The sequence below is a fragment of the Dermacentor albipictus genome, chromosome 1 (assembly GCF_038994185.2).
Source record: "Dermacentor albipictus isolate Rhodes 1998 colony chromosome 1, USDA_Dalb.pri_finalv2, whole genome shotgun sequence".
Classification (NCBI taxonomy): Eukaryota; Metazoa; Arthropoda; class Arachnida; order Ixodida; family Ixodidae; genus Dermacentor; species Dermacentor albipictus.
Window position 1 is genome coordinate 317,781,461 of NC_091821.1, and position 16,634 is coordinate 317,798,094.

Consider the following 16,634-nt stretch of genomic DNA (forward strand, 5'->3'; position numbering starts at 1 on the left):
CGACACTGAAAGCGCGCGATCACGTGGCAAGGCCCGCTTGCGTGGCAAAAGGAATCGGTGGGAAGAGATGGACGAAGATCAAAGGAGGTGCAGAAGCGCTCAAGAAACGCAGAAAAGGGAGCCGGTACGAGTTGTCGGTCATCACACCGCCCAACGGAAGCCACGATGTCGCGATGGACGATGCCTGGAGCAGGGGCGAGGATGCAAGGGGAGAGAAGTGAAAGGGGGCATGCCGGCAGAGGCAGAAGACGTGTCCCGGGCGCTTGCGACAGCGCTCGTCATCATAATCAAGGAACGCACGGCCGATATTATAACGGCGGGGGGCTATCCTGAGAGAGGGATCACAGTGTCGCGGGGCCCCGTCCCGCCTTCTTTTACTGGCTTGCTTCTTTTCTGCTACTTCGTTTTGAGAAGAAGGAGATGAAAGAGGAGTGAAGAACGGCAAGAAGCTGGTGGACATCAGAGGAGAGAGAATCGGTGTGCTACCATCAAAGGAATCATCACAGTGCGGTTGCAGGCTGCTATACGCCGCAACAGCAAGAAGGAAAAAAAGAGATAAGAAAGGAGGTCTCACTGGGAACGTGAAATGCGAGTTCGACTGAATGCATTCGGTGACGTATTGAAGGGTCCAGCAGCCAAGAAGGCACCGCCACACAGAGTTTCAAAAATCGGACAGCGATGAGGACAAAATAGGCAGCGCTCGATATAACCTGTGCCGTCGAATATGGGGGGCGGGAGATGATGCGGCCAGAAAAGCGACACGCAGCGCACCAAAGCGAACGCGCAGATGAAGGCGCCTCGCAAAGACTAGCAGCGGCCCACACAAGACGAGCCGTCCGGCAGGTATAGGTCGCCGCGGCGGTCGATCACGCGCTGCGGTACACGGAGTGAAGGCGGTGTACGCAGTGGTGCCCGCGTATGAATAAAGAGAGAATAATGCCGAAGCCAAACTTCCCGCATAATGGCGGGCTTTATGACCGCCAAGATGCACGCTTATTCTTCGGTGTAAAATCCTACGCGCAAAGTGCATTGATGCTGGAGCTCTCAGATGACCGTTGCTGGGCAGGACGTTCTTCCCAGGCTCATGCACATTTCTTAGCGAAGCGACAGCGGGAGGTCAGTCAACAGAAAAGCGGTTTTATGCCGCCATCTTAGCAGGTAACCCAACGTCACCTGGGCAACGCTCAGCCTCCGTAATGTAGATGTGCTTTCATTTTGACTGCATCGAAGAACTCTGAATAACTGTGCGACTTTGCTCAGTTTCGTGTGAACGAATACTGGCGGAAACGGTGAGTCTCACGCTTCTTGTTCCAAGCGAAAATAGCTGAGAAAATGTTAAGACAGTGCTGTGCAGATAACGCTTTCTAGATATTTTTTTTTCTTTTTCAGTAACGTGTATTACAAGCGGCGGACGTGCCTATACACCACTGATAATCACGAATTAGCTAAACACTTAGCAAAATTTGCTGAGTAATATTGCCGGTATTGCAGCTGGTCAGTGCTTGAGGCGTATATCCACCTAAAGAAGTATGGGGTTTTACGTGCCAAAACCACAACCTGATTATGAGGCACGGCGTAGTGGGGACTCCGGAAATTCGTACCACCTGGGGTTCTTTAACGTGCACCTAAATCTAAGTACAGGGTGTTCTCGCATTTCGCCCCCATCGAAATGGGGCCGTCGTGGCCGGGATTCGATCCCGCGACCTCGTGCTTAGCAGCCCAACAACATAGCCACTAAGCAACCACGGTGCGTATATATAGATATATGTATATCCGCCTGGTATGAAGCTTCAGACCCCACCAGTTTCAAGCTTGTCCAACATAACGCGAAGATGGCCAGGATAAAAAAAAAAGTAATAAACTGGGTGCTGGGACGCTGTTAGTGGTCTTGCAGATCAGACAGCTGCAATTCGAAGCCGTACAGTCTTGTTCCCTCCGATTGAGACTGTTTCCTTGACATATTACTTTAAAAAGCAATAGGAATACACGATTGTGTTGCAGCAGTGAAAAACATTTCCGATTTTACATGGCGTAAGAGGCGTACATGTGTCCTACGCGAGAGCGCGTTCTTCGGTGCTAACGAAGCCCCCAACAGCTGGGTGTGCAAGCGCTGAAACAACACCAGAGACGAGCAATTAAAACGCTCGAAATGCATTAACGCTTGCCGTTCTTTTATAGATATCGGACAGACCTTTCACCTCGCCGCGAAAGACATACGAAGGCACGGCGTGTGATGGGCCCGTTTGCCGAATAAACCTATTACACGGCCTTCTGCCGCGGTAATCCCGTCAACCGAGCCATTTCGCCCCTTTTATCTCTCTTTGCTGCTTTCTCGCTCGCCTTTTCTTTCTGGACGACTCGTCCTCGCCGCATTTGAAATACCGCGCGGCGCCCCCTCCACAGTCGGCAAGCTCGGCCGCGCGCGCACGGAGTTATACGGTCCGCACCACGCCCACCCGACGTGGAAAAGTCACGTGGCCCGCACAATAAAAACGCGCGCCGTGCTCGGCCGCCAGCTAACGGCGATCGTAAAATGACGCCGTCAGGCGCCAAAGGAACAAACACGCGGCTTCCAAGCTGGCCTGTATTTTTTAATTCCCCCGGCCACGTGCATCAGCGCTCGCGCGGCCGTTCACGCGGCGAGCTTCGAAAAAACAAGGACGTCGGGCGACACGGGGGGCGAAGCGGCTCGGGCCGCCGCGTCCTCCGGAACGTTGAGGGGTTGCAGCCCGAGCGAAGACTGGCGGCGGCGCATCTTTTAGCGGAGGCGACAAAAAGGGCACGGCAATGACGCAACGACAAGCCGACGTTGTAACCCTGGAAAACATTGCTGAACGAGGCCGCCATCGTGAGACACACAGAACAGGCCTGCTCCAATGGGCCACAAGATCACTGCGTCACTTTATGCCAGTGCGCGAGAACGCAGGAAGACACAGGGTGTTTCAACAAACGCTTTCAGATTTCTTTCTTTTTTTTTCATATCGCCTGTGGTAGATAGCACAATTCTAGTTCATGGGCTGGTTCATGAACTCGAAGAGGCGGACACTACTTGTAAAAAAAAATTGATATGCATAATCGACTAATTAACAAAAATCCACAATGAAGCTTTAATTAATAAGTACTAATTCGTTCGCAATTCCCGAACTTTGCGGAGAAATGCATTGGCGTTCCAGTTACTTTTGTGTTTGAATACATAAAAGGACGTATTTAGAAAGTAACTGGAACACCACTGGACTTCTCCGCAAAGTTCGGGAATAAACATCTCGAAACTGGTGCCGTCCTGGGAATTCGTTTCATGTGGATCCGCCTTGCGAACTCCACGGCTAGAATTCTTAAATGGCAATGTATGCCATAAGGCAATTAGTTAAAAACTTCATTAGTGTTTTTTTTGTTAATTAGTCGATCATGCATTTCAATTTTTTTGCAAGTAATGTCCGCCTCTTCGAATAGACCAGCTCATGAACTAGACTTGTGCTATCTACCACAGGCAATCTTTAAAAAAATTTGAGTGTTTGCTGAGACATCCGGTATATGTTACCAGTACACTGTCAAATATGGCAGCTCACTTGGATCAATAAACTATTATTGTTATTATTATTGTTGTTGTTGTTGTTGTTGTTGTTGTTGTTGTTGTTGTTGTTGTTGTTGTTGTTGTTAAGGAGAGTTTGGCATCATCAGTGGTGATATCGACAACTCCTTATCGCTTAGTCAAACAGTATACACAGGAAAGTTAGGCCGGCTTAAACGAGCAAACAAATGTATATAAGCTCACAACTGCACCCATTCAACCGGTTTATCTTGAACGACTCTCAAGCATCATTACTGAAAATTGATTAGCTTCACAAGCATGCCCAAAAGTGATCATGCTTCGCAGTATTAAGTACAGAAGAGATGCACAAAAGTTTTTTAGTTCAAGAAACTCATCGCAGTAGGCTACCAGCCACTGTATATAGCATTCCACGTAGTGCGCCTATAGTGCTTATTCGCGTATAGGACAACATGCTGTACATATACGCTCATTGTACGATAGCATATTCTCCATTTCTCTGTATCTCTAGATCTCGAGACTGGCATCTCCTCCTTCCTCTCCATTAAAATTTCCTCTTCCTCCTCCTGGACAACGCTGTCGTGGACACGTAGCACGGAAGGCGCATGTTGGAAGTGAGACATATATGATTCTTCCTTCAAAAAGTGATGCACGCAACAGTGTGTGTGAACCGTCCGTCCGAACAGCGAGATATGCATCGTTTGAAAACGGTGGTAAAATTTCGCATTGATCCGAAAACAAGCAAAGCAGTTTATTGAAGGACAAATGTACGGGAAAATGGGCTATCAAAGAATCTACTTTGTCAACTTCAAAGCGGCCACTGAGAACAAACAAACGTTTTTTTTTTGGGGGGGGGATATCAAAAACATTTTAAAAGAAGGTAATTTACATGGTGTTTTTTTTTCTTCTAACGGGGGCTAGTTAAACAAAGTTACTATATCTAAAGCTTTGTCGTTTTCAAGCTAGGCTAGTGCATACAGACGAACGCTAGCCTCAAGAAAAATTAACGATACCTTGTATAATTACCTGAAAAGTGCTAATTCACTAGAATTCATTTATTTAGGTTACTTTGATATGTCTACTATGTCTGTAAGATGCTTCTAAATAAAAGAAAAGTGACATTCTGGCGTAATGCTGCAATTGCGAAATTGAAGCCAAGTGGTAAAGTCATGTCTGCATAGTCAAAATACTAGGGCTATCACCACTTATGAAATAGTCGTCCTTAAAATGGTGCCGCGAAATACGCTAGCATCAAAATTGAGTTTCCCACGAAGTGTCCCATCTAGCAATTGGGCTAGGTCTCAACTTCACTCAAGCATGACGATGAATGGAGAAGCGTCATCTTTGTAGTTGAATTGGCAGTGCACTGCACAGATCATGTGGAGGTTATGGGCTCGACTTTCACCAGCGACAAAAAATTATGGGGTTTTACGTGCCAAAACCACTTTCTGATTATGAAGCACGCCACGCCGTAGTGGAGGACTCCGGAAATTTCGACCACCTGGGGTTTTTTTAACGTGCACCTAAATCTAAGTACATGGTTGTTTCCGCATTTCGCCCCCATTGAAATGCGGCCGACACGGCCGGGATTCGATCCCCCGACCTCGTGCTCAGCAGCCCAACACCGTAGCCACTGAGCAACCACAGCGGGTTTTCCACCAGCGACAAGAAGTTGTATTTTCTTCCGCTATCACTTCCCTATATTTTACAAAATATAAAGTTTATAAAATATCGACGTATAATTATATTGCACAGTTCAAAAACAATTTTCCCTGATCTTTCCTTGGCTTCATATTGTTTACACTCATATACATATAGCATAGCAGGGGCGAGAGAGGCATGCTCCACTGGCGCCATCCTCTCATTAAGCCTTCCCTCTGTCTCGCTCTCTTCGTATTCTATACAGGTACTTTTTGCTATTATAGGAACCGACCAGACCATCCGCACTTTTATATGCGTTAAAAAAAGAAATAAAGGAAGGAAGAAAGAAAGAAAGAAAATCGACATTGGCCGAAAGAAACAAAAACGCAATCACAAACCCTAATGAGCAGAAGGCCCAAGCCCGCCGCCATACTGTATATATGCATGCACATACCAGCCATGGCACGTATACAATATTGCGCGAGGGGCTTCCCAAGCAGTAGCGAGAGGGCAGCCGGCTACAGAGTCGTGGGCAGCCACTTGGTCGCAGCCGCAGCAGCCGCGGCCAGCAGCAGCGCGGGGGCAGCGGCGCTCATCCCGCACGGAAGCCCCGCTCGCGATGAAGACCCGCAGGGCCGGGCCGTCCTTTTCACGAGAATCCCCTCGGCGGCGGACGCCAATATCGCGACGTCTCGCCGCCCATTAGGACCGACGAGAAGCGTAGATGCACGAAGCGGCACCGCTTGGTATACGTGTAGTACGCCGTCATATACGCGGCCACCTGCCTATAGGGCGCGAGATGGCCTAATATGGCATTTCGCTATTTCTTTTTTTATGACAAAGTGGTGAAAGTGAATATATGTTGCAGATATTGACCTCTCAATAAATAAGCAAACAAATAAATATGAGACATATGTCACATATGCAATAATCATATACGAACACCTATGTTTTATATATGGTATCACATCACATATAAATCAAATGCTCATATGAATGCATTGGTTATGTGGCAGGCGTTGAGTTATTAGATAGGGTGGTCACTACACAGTTACGCCAAGTGATGTCTATTCAACGCCATCGGCTGCACCGATCAAGAATCAATGAACGGATGCCTGAAGGTCAAATAGTATGGCGCTTTGTCCTAACTACTGGGAAAGGCGAGATTGGAAAACGGGTATATCTGACCGACTAAGCCTCTCTGATGCCTATAGACGCGTCGGATGACGCCTGCCTGCCTTGCGAATACCAGGAAGCTGAGCAACACCTCTGATATTTATTAAATCGCTGCCAGTCGGTGCTGTCCAGCGTTCGTGGCTTTGCACATGATGCGGCTGAAGATTCACTTGCCGGAGGGCAAATCGCAATCAGATCAGATTAAGAACACCAGCCATGACGTGCATCCTGCCACAGTAGGGTGGCATATTCCGCGGGGTCGACAGCTGGTCACCAACTCGCCTTGAGGAAGAACGCTCTCTCTGAGACCGTAACGTTTGGTATGAAAACAAAACGAGATAAGCCACTTCGCTGAACCTTATAATCTCCGGTGAAAGCGCTGGCAACAATATTCTGCCAGGAGGAGGCGGTGAGAGCAGTGAGAAGAAAGCTTACTAGCACTATTGGACAAAGTCGCTTGTCATCCGAATGCGCTTTGTTCAGAGCACGTTGGTTTGAACATGCGGATGAAGAAAATCAGTACAGCCAGGTGCGAGAAGAGACGCCGAAGATGCTTTATTAAAGCAATCAAAGTTGCATCGTGCGATATCAACTCGAAGTTGTCAATACGGTTCCTACTCCAGATGTTTCATCATTACTTGCAGAACCTCTTGATGTTTGTTGTCTTGCGTCGTTTCTGTACTCCTGGCGGCGCCGCAACAGTAAGCCGGACGGCATCTGCGAGGATCGAAGTGTCTTGGCGACAGGCAACGGGCGGCCCCGCAGGCATCTGCCCACATGGAACACGCTACAGCCAGGCTGCGTGCCTCCTAGCGTCGCGTTCGATGCAGACGAATGACGTACGCGAGACGGCGTGAGGCAGAGGGCGAGACAGCATGGCGACAATTGATGTCTTCCTCGCCCTAAGGATACCTCGGCACATCTCGTTAAGCAAGCGTGTACCTGCCCACCCTCGACGGAGCGCGACTGCAGTTCTTGCAAAACGGAGGGACGAGCGCGCAAGAGCCGCCGTTACATTACGACATTCGTCGCTCGCCAGAGGACCCACGCAAAGAAGAACCCAACGAGGCACACGACAGGCAGCGCCGTGGGCTCGGAGGTGACAAATTTGGATCCTCGCTGCCCATTTGTCACCCGGGCTCAGTGGACAGGCGTGCGGGTGCCGCCTCGCTACAATGTCACCTCCCCGCACCGCTGCTCGGGCACAAGCTGCGGAATGTGAGCGAAGATGGCGCTCGCCGAGCCTAGCTCTCCGGTGGCACATTCCTCGAGTGCAGAGTTTCTCCGCAGGCCAGGAAATCGACAAGAGGGCCACAAGGAATGAGCAACTCCCAAGTTGGGCAACAAGAGAGGCTTTTGTGGCAGGGCTCACGGTCGTTATTTGGCTGAGAGTCTATAGAGCATGTGGTCAAAGTGGCAAAAAGTGTGATAGCGTTAATTGTAATATATATATATATATATATATATATATATATATATATATATATATATATATATATATATATATATATATATATTTAGTGTGAGCATTATTCATACGCTTCATATTCTCACCTGTACATACTCATCATCACCGTTTTGGGGCCTGGTGGTGGGGCTCTGTCTCGGGAGAATAAAGAAGAGACTGGCTGCCTAAACCTCGTCTCACAAGTGGTGGAGTGTGCTGTCCGGTCCCTTCGCCCTCTCGCTCCCGGTCTCTCTCCAGCTTCACCTACGCTACATCCCTGGAGCTCCGCTCGGGTCGCCGCCTCTACCAACTGCACTCGACCATGTCGCAAGACCAGCAGACCAGTACCACGACATCCACCTTGCCGACTCCTGCGGGAACCCCTTCTTGGACAGTCACCACCCCTCAGAAGGATCCACCGGTATTTGCTGGGCTTCCAGGTGACGACGTTGAAGACTGGTTGGAGCTCTACGAGCGCGTGAGTGACTTTAACCACTGGAACGAATCAGCAAAACTTGCTCACGTCGCCTTCTACCTAACCGGAGTTGCGAAAACATGGTTTTACAATCATGAGCTCGATTTGGTCAACTGGAGCATCTTTAAACACCAGCTACGCCAGATTTTCGCGAACTCGTCTGTCCGCTCCGATATCGCTAAGAAGAAGCTTGCTGAGCGTGTACAGCACTCAGGCGAGTCCTACACTTCGTACATAGAGGACGTCCTCGCCCTCTGCCGCCGCGTGAACACCTCGATGGCAGAGAGTGACCGTGTACGCCACCTGCTCAAGGGTATTGGGACTGCGGCATTCAATGCTCTTGTCGTGCTGAATCCCACTACCGTCGCCGACATCATCAGTACGTGTCAGCGTCTCGATGACCTGATATATATATATATATATATATATATATATATATATATATATATATATATATATATATATATATATATATATATATATATATATATATATATATACGCACACTGCAACTGCATTATGCTCCTGGAAGAGGCAGGACGTGTGTCGCGTGAGCTCCTGAACGAGACTGCAATGTGGTGGTGAATGTATCCGGGATCCCAAGAGGTGCGACGTAATGCTGAAGCATTTTGTCATTTAGCGCAAAACGCTACTGAATCTTTCTTTCTTTTTACCGCCATCCCCACTCCCTCCCGCCTGTCTTGAACGCGGTATAAAGCGCGAGCGAAACAATAACCAATGCTAAAATGGGAACACAAAGTGCCTCCCCCCTCTCTCTCTCTCTCTCGTTTTTTTCCTTTTCCTCTCTGCTTTGCTTGCGCTGTATACCCTATTCAGAAGGAATGAATCAATAAGCTAACTTGCCCTCCCCCCTCTCCCAAGCATTCAACACTAACAACCACCCACGGTAAGCGCTCCTAACGTGATGTCTTGACTAGTAAAAATTGGCATCCAGCGGCGCGAGTTGGGCCGCACAATCTGTATACATTAGGATCCCCGAGTTAGGGTAGAAGTAGCCAGCCTCCTCGCGGAATCTCCTGTACACACGAATCTTGTCTGATCGGAACGGCGCAGTCGCGCATACTTGGGGAGTCAACGAACGAGCGATTCCTTGGGAAGATGCCTCAAATAGAACCGTTCCATCGCAGAACGTAAAATTTGCGATGCGCACATTCTTTCCCAGCCGGATCGAAGAAAGGTTGGCGGCGGTCAAAGTAAAAGGAAACCCTTTGTCCACGCAGACGAGAGCACTGCGGTTGTGACGACAGCTATACATATCCACGGAGACACTGCGGAGTGAACAAGAAAAGGTCATCCTAGGAGACTTCACAAAAATCAAAACCTTAGCATAATGCCACTCGAATGAATGACTTGGAACGACTTTCATGATGCACAGTTTGTAATTTCACAAGAACCCATAATAAGCTTTTGAGAATGACAGCCGACATTGACGTCACTTCGCCCTTTTTGTTTTTTGCTGTTTCTGTGTCCTTGCTTACATTTCTTTATGCATTATTCACGCTACAATTGCGGTGTTACCAACCTGCCCTCTGTTTGCGGACAAACAAGCCGACTTCGGTATAGCCACAATCGCCAAGCAAGCCTGAATCGTCGGCACCCTGTGAAAGGTAACTACTGCAAGAGATAGCGCATGCTTTTCTAATCCGCCCCATCAAGCTGAAAACCCAGACAGGGCCACCCGGCTGGCGACACGTACAACAGCGCCGTAGAGGAAGAAAGCGCAGTTCCATTTGTCTGTCATCGCGAATTGATACAAATGCAGACATCGGGCGCGAGGATCTCGGAAGAAATGTGTGGCGCATCGAGGCGAGCAGTGCCGCTGGGAGCCGCGCGCACGTACCATCGAGCGTGCGCCGCGAGCAGACGCCCGAGGACAGAACGCAGAAGCAAAACGGGGATCAACGCGAAAGCACTGACCGCGGTGCGACGGAAAAGCCGCGGTGCAAGAGAAAAGCAAAGCTATCGAGGGAGGCGATGCGAGTGCGCCACGTCCCCGCCGCCAATTTATAGCGGTCATTAGGAAATCTGCCGTCGGACAGCGGCGGCGACAGATGAAATCATCGGACGCCGAGGGCGCTCTGCACCGACCGCTTTTCGATGGGGACAGCGCGGGCGAACGGCCTCTGCCGGCGGCGAGGGGAAAGGGAAAAAAAGTTGGCGCTACCGCGGCGGACCGCAGCAGCGACACGTCTTGTCCCTTTTCTCTGTGTCGGCGCGAGAAGTTCACTGTAATCGCGGCGTGCACCACCGCCATCGAACAAACGAAAGAAGAGTGCAGCCCTTTTCCCCTGCATGCACTGTAGGTTTTGCCTCCACGAGTGGGGAATTAGCGCCCGGCTCTCTCGCGGCGACCGCGCCGCTCATCAGATACTTACGAAAGAGCAGTCGCGAGGTGGAAGGGGGGGGGGGGGGTCTGATGAATATATGCGCGCGGCTGCGGCCGGTCCCAGATGGAGACGCATTCGCCGGATTCTTCTCCTCGCTCTCCCTTTTCCGACACAAACGCCTCGCCGCAGCGTTCGTCGATGCCGCCCGGGAGTGGGTGAGATACGAGCGTCGCGCGCGACCGATTCGCGCCGCTAATGCGTCGTCGGCGATGCGCGGTCGCGCGGCGGCGGCGGCGGCACGTGGGAATCGCGGGGTTCGACGGCCGCCAGCTGCTTGCTTCCCTTCGGGCATCCTTGCGCCGCCGGTGCGCGGGGGCGCTTCCAGCGTCCGCGGTGCCTACGACCGTGCTGTTAATTGTACGTAGTTCGTTATAAAAGCACGAACGCGTAGTCTCGCCGCCCGAAACAACGGTCACTAGCTTCGCGGCAGGGTCCGCAGTTTTTACGAACTACTTAATACGTAACTGTTGTACCGAAAAGATATCCGACACTGCATCTTACCTCCAGCTCCATCGATAGACAATGCGAGGGAGACAAGAAGGAAATTACATTTGTTGTTGATGGCCCGTTATCCCAAAACCGCAGCTAAAATAAAAAATTCAGGGTGCTGTGCCCTTAGTGCCTCCTTTTCTTTGCCCCTCTTTTTCGCCTTGGCGCTGCCGTCATAACAAATATCAACCAACTCGCCACAAGTTTTCGTTTACCCTTGACTGGCAAAAACAAGCGCTACACAATAATGTAGGTAGGCACAAATGCAATCAACCGAAACAATCTTTCATATTTGCTTCGGTAAGAAAGAAATTGTCTCTATATACAAATAAAATCACATAATGTTGCAAACAGATATGACATGTGAGCATGACCTTTGACAATCACGAGCAGCCTGTGATTACGTTGACATACTTTAGGTCACAGCAAAGTGCACAAAATGTCACTGTAGTGCCAAGAACTTATGGTGCCAAATTTAGATGAACAACATCACACGAAATCACACAAAATGCATCTGCCACAAGAATGCGATAACAATGCTGAATTGGGATAGCGTAAAAATACATATCACGCATTGTTCAAAACTATGCACAATAAATTAATCAGGTCACTGCCCAACATCAAGCACGACTTTCACAACCTATTTCTATATATAGGGACAGGACCAGGATTCTAAGCATTTTTCTTTGCTGATGAGGGATGCCTATCTTAGATGCCAAGTCGACACAGAATTGTCTCTCGATTCTGGTCAAATTCAGAGCACTCTATAAGGATGAGCTCAACAGAAGCGCCTGAGGTGCAATGGCATCGGCGACCGCCTCGGTCGCTGCTTCCGCAAACGGTACTCGTAAGTGCCGCGTCCTTGGAATGGTCCCTGCAGACGCCCTTTGAACTACAAGACGACTCTTGAGGGCATATCTTGAGAAGCACCGATGCTACAGATTTGTCAACTACTAACAGCATTTTGCACGGCCTTCGGGTGTTGACAGCTGCAGTAAGCTGACATTTTTGTTTACTTTTATTACCCCAGACAACACGAGGCTGAAGACCCGAATGTGCGCCGCGTATAACGAAGAACGCGTGCACGGGCGCTGCGTAAGAGCGTGGTAGCCCATGTGGGCCCAACTCAGTCAAGATGAATGCCGAAATCATCATGCATGAAGCAAAAGGTCGGCTATAAAGTATTTCACTTGTTTGTATACTGCGAACAAAGCGCTCAGCACACGAAGTAGCCATGGAATTACCACATGCACGAAGACAAAAGAGTCGCCCCCACCCCTTACCCCCCTTTTTCTCTGCGTGACGCACGGAATTAAACACAGCCGCGGCCTTTGTTGTTCGCGGCCTGTGCGTCGCTCACGTTGCATTGCTAACAACGTGCCATTCACATCTTGCGCAGCTCTAAGACAACGAATATTTTACTCGCCGCACTCGAGGCGCCGTCTGCTCAAAAACAAACGCAGGGAAACACTCTTCGCCATGCCTGCACGCTCGCGCGTCCGCATTCGTACGCACGCACAGAGTGCAAAGACAACAGCAGCGGGGCATTGTGGCTCCTCGAACTGTACGATACGATCACAAGATCCGGGGCACACGCCAGGCCCATCCCACGTCATCACTTCTCCACACACATGCGCTTTGTTCTGCGACCAGTGCGAACGACGAAATGGACGTGCCTAACGGTCTCCGCCTGCGCAGGGGAGACGCATCGAACGCTGGATGTCTTTAGCGTGTGCATGGGAGACGCGAGATTTGAGAGCGGACGATACGCCACGCGCGCGTCGTCGGCGCCATACTGCGCGGAAATGGAGTGTTCGATGGAAGAACATTGCGCCGGTCTTATGCTCCCGAGGGGCGAAGCAGGACCGCTGAGAATCACGCGCGCCCGGCCTTCGTGGCGAATACGCGCGCGCACGTTTTCGAGAATGGTCCGCGTGTGATGCCTTCCTCACGCCTCGGGCGCGCCGAGAAGCAAACAGGATCGTGCGCGCGTGTAGCGTATGAACGCACGCGCTAGTCGATCATGGACGATCGCAGATACGGCGTACAACCGCGGCACGCACTCGATGATATCGCACGTAGGTTGCGCCGCTGGAGCCATAAAACCCTGACGCCTTAGTACAGATCGGAACATATCGAACAGTGTGTGTGTGTGTTATATATATATATATATATATATATATATATATATATATATATATATATATATATATATATATATTGGTTGTTTGAAAGTACTGCCAACGTTTCGCCTTGCAGCCCTCCCCTTTGTCCTTTACTCTTTCCCCTCTCTATCATTCGCGTCGTGGAATTATACAGTATGCACGAGAAAGCGCAAGAGAAGGCCATAGATGCCGTAAGAAGAGGGGCAGTAAAATGGCGAGAGGCGGCTCGTAATATTTGTCGCGGAGAAATCGCACAGGAAACATTACGTTAGGCGCTCTTGATGGTGCTATAGCTCTGAAACAGGCGGGCACAGAGAAGTGAATTTGGTTTGAGCATGAAATAAAACCGGCAGTTCTTTTGTCCACTAACGATTATATTACCGTGTTTTTAGTCGGACACATCACGAGAACGAAAAAGAGCACTCATAAATGCACGTAGGGCATTCGAGACTGCCGACATGACGAGGAGAAAGCCGGCGCCGCTCACAGCGGCTACCAACACCCCTAACAACCATGCAGAACGCTGCAGTGCTCCCCTGAATATCCACCAGGAACGCAGACAGCAGAGTGCTCGTCGAAGAGGCTTTCACGTATGCACTGCCGTTTATCTCAAGTTTACAAACGCTCAAAAACTAGGCCCGTTCTTCATATCGCCCTCCTTCCACCTCCCGTGCCTGCCTCAGCTTGGGCGCTGCATTCTTTCTCGCCGGTGACCGCAAGCATTCCGGGCCTTGTCGGGCAGCAAACAGAGCTCGCCGATAGTACGAGTCATTTGTCGACGTTCGCCCCATAGGCGCTCTGCGCACAGAGGCGCCATCCGAGACTGCTGACCCCAGGAACCAAGAGACAACGGCACACGCTTCTAATCCGCAATCCCCTTCGCAAACGGCACACACTTTCACGTCTCACTTTCTTCCCGTCCATGTACGCCTACGGTCACTTTCAGCTGCTCCGTCAACATGCAGACGCCCCGCGGCCAGAGTCCATCCATGGCGCAGGAATGGTTTCCACGCGCCGTGCTAGTCCTGCTGTAAGCGATACGGGCATGCGCGGCGACACAAACAGCTGCTGGGGGCGAAGGAACTGTGCATGTACGGATGGCACGTCGCAGCTCGCTCAGGCTGCCCGTCAGAAGAAGCTGACGGAGTGGCAGACGGCGGTCACTTGTAGCAAGCGCCGTACAAGGTTTTCGAAAGATACACGTGTTCCGCACGCTCGTTACATGTGTGGACACACGGAAAGAAGGATTTCGTAGTCAGTTCTATACGTAGGTCGAGCCGACAGAAAAGCTTGAAAGCTTGCAAAAAAATTGGAAGACTTGAATTACTGAAACAGAACAGGGGCCGGGTAGACGCGTAGTTCACGTGCTACAGAATACGGAAAGCTGTCTTCGTTACAAGAAAAGGGTTTGCAAGGTGAAACACCGGCGGACTGAACGTGAACTTGGCACTGACACCAGGATTCATAAAAAAAAATATCAGTAAAGGAAATGAAGCAGGGGCGCTATTCTGGACATTCCGCCATTTTCTTCGGTGCGTGACGTAGGCGCGACGCAAACAAAATGGCGCTGGTGGCCCAGTTTTGCTTACGTAACGTGACGCCAACTTGACGTTTTGCCTAAGAAACTGAAATGAAGACACTGAATGTAGCGTTATCGGTAACGCAAAACAGTTTTCCTCCGCAGTAAAAATAAAGCAGCTATCTCAAAGCGTATGATTGTTCCGTCGAAAACGCTTCGCGCTTCCGTCGTCTGCTGCGTACAAGCCGTCGTCTGCTTCAATAGCTAGGATGCGTGTCCCCGGAAAATGCAATGAGTCATCGCATGTTGGCGCCAACGCGCTTGTTTTCTTGCTTGAGACAACATACGCGACCTACCAGTGGTGATGCGCGCACGTTCTAGGCCACGTTATCGCTATTTCGTGAAACGTAAGTGACTCAGCCCGACTCGGCTGGCAGAGAAACGGCCGAATATCACTGATAGCGTTGCGGGCGCCAGAGATAACCACTAGCGCGACGCAAGCGCCGGCGCTGCCATCTCTTGTTCATTTCGCTGGTTACTCGCACCGCGGGAGGAAACTTCAAAGCGCCGCCTTGCGTACATTTCTTTTTATAAATTAGAAAGAGGCCGTTGTCATAACGTCTGATTGTGCGAAAAGGCACTAATCTCGATTACAATACAAATGCAGCAGTGAAAAGTGGACAATATTGCTGAAAGTTTGCTATGTTCAAACAATATTATTTTGTATAAACGCGTTCTTTAAAAAAATGATGGCCACAAACACAAATGCCAACACCACCCGAGAGCGATGCAAATACTATGAGCACGCGTTATGAACAAAAAATTTTCGTGGCGCCAAACGATGGGGAAAATGTGGCGATACGCATTCCTCTCGGCTGCCATTGCATATGGCTGCTCATTAGCATAATTCGCGCGGCTCGTGGCACCAAAAATTATGGCGGAAAATCTCAGCAATGGCGGCCCAGTGCAACGTCACGCATCGTCAAAATGACGATTACGAAACAGCCCTTCCTGTGACGCTCCTCACGAGGTATTCCTTCAGCCAATCAGCAAGCTGGCATGGCGCATATCTTGAATCGCCACCACATATTCGCGCAATCGCAGATGCATTGCACTGACTTCTGCACGCTACCGCTCACATTCTTTTTGAAGCACTAACATCACAATATATCTGTCAAGGACCAAAAAAATGTATTAGTCCATAAAATTTGCAGCTCCACGTCACGTTTCGTCATCTTGATGAAAACGCAAAATGGCATTTCGCAAAACTTCCGTTTCCCGGCACAAATTTCAAAACACGTGACCTCTCGACAGCCAATCAGAGAGTAAACATGGCGGGTAATGGCGGCCGTGCAGCCGCCATGCGTGTCCAGAATAGAGCCCCAGATGTAAAAGCCGAAGTTGAGAACGTGTTAGTTGGACAGCAGACGAGCACCGCGTGGTACACGTTGCCACACAAACACCAGTTTCACGCCTAGAGAATGAAATTCACTTGAATACTGAATATTCTGCGGATAAGATAGCTTGAACTTGGGCCTCACGGTGCACACATTGCAAACAAGACGCTTTCTTCTTGCGGAAAAAGTGAACTGGGATTGCCGACAGCGTATTGCTTCCAGCCTCTCGGTCTAAGACCCTCAGTAAAACCTACCTAGACATACACGGCTGCACCGAAAAACATTTTATACACCCTTCGGACATTATCTCGTCCCCCAACGATAATCGCCATCAACTTTCCGTACACTAGCTGCACTTGCTCTGTGCTCG

General features: G+C 49.9%; 1 protein-coding gene and 1 long non-coding RNA gene across 9 annotated transcripts in view; one reads left to right on the forward strand and one right to left on the reverse strand.

The window, feature by feature from the left end:
* The window catches only part of LOC139054517 (uncharacterized), a 149,943-nt gene that overhangs the window by 58,501 nt on the left and 74,808 nt on the right, over positions 1 to 16,634 (forward strand). The window contains exon 2 of the long non-coding RNA XR_011511301.1: positions 4,059 to 4,161. This is a non-coding gene — a long non-coding RNA (uncharacterized lncRNA). The remainder of the gene's footprint in view (positions 1 to 4,058; positions 4,162 to 16,634) is intronic.
* Positions 1 to 16,634, reverse strand: part of LOC135904029 (AT-rich interactive domain-containing protein 3C-like) — a 247,089-nt gene that overhangs the window by 31,980 nt on the left and 198,475 nt on the right. The window lies entirely within an intron of this gene.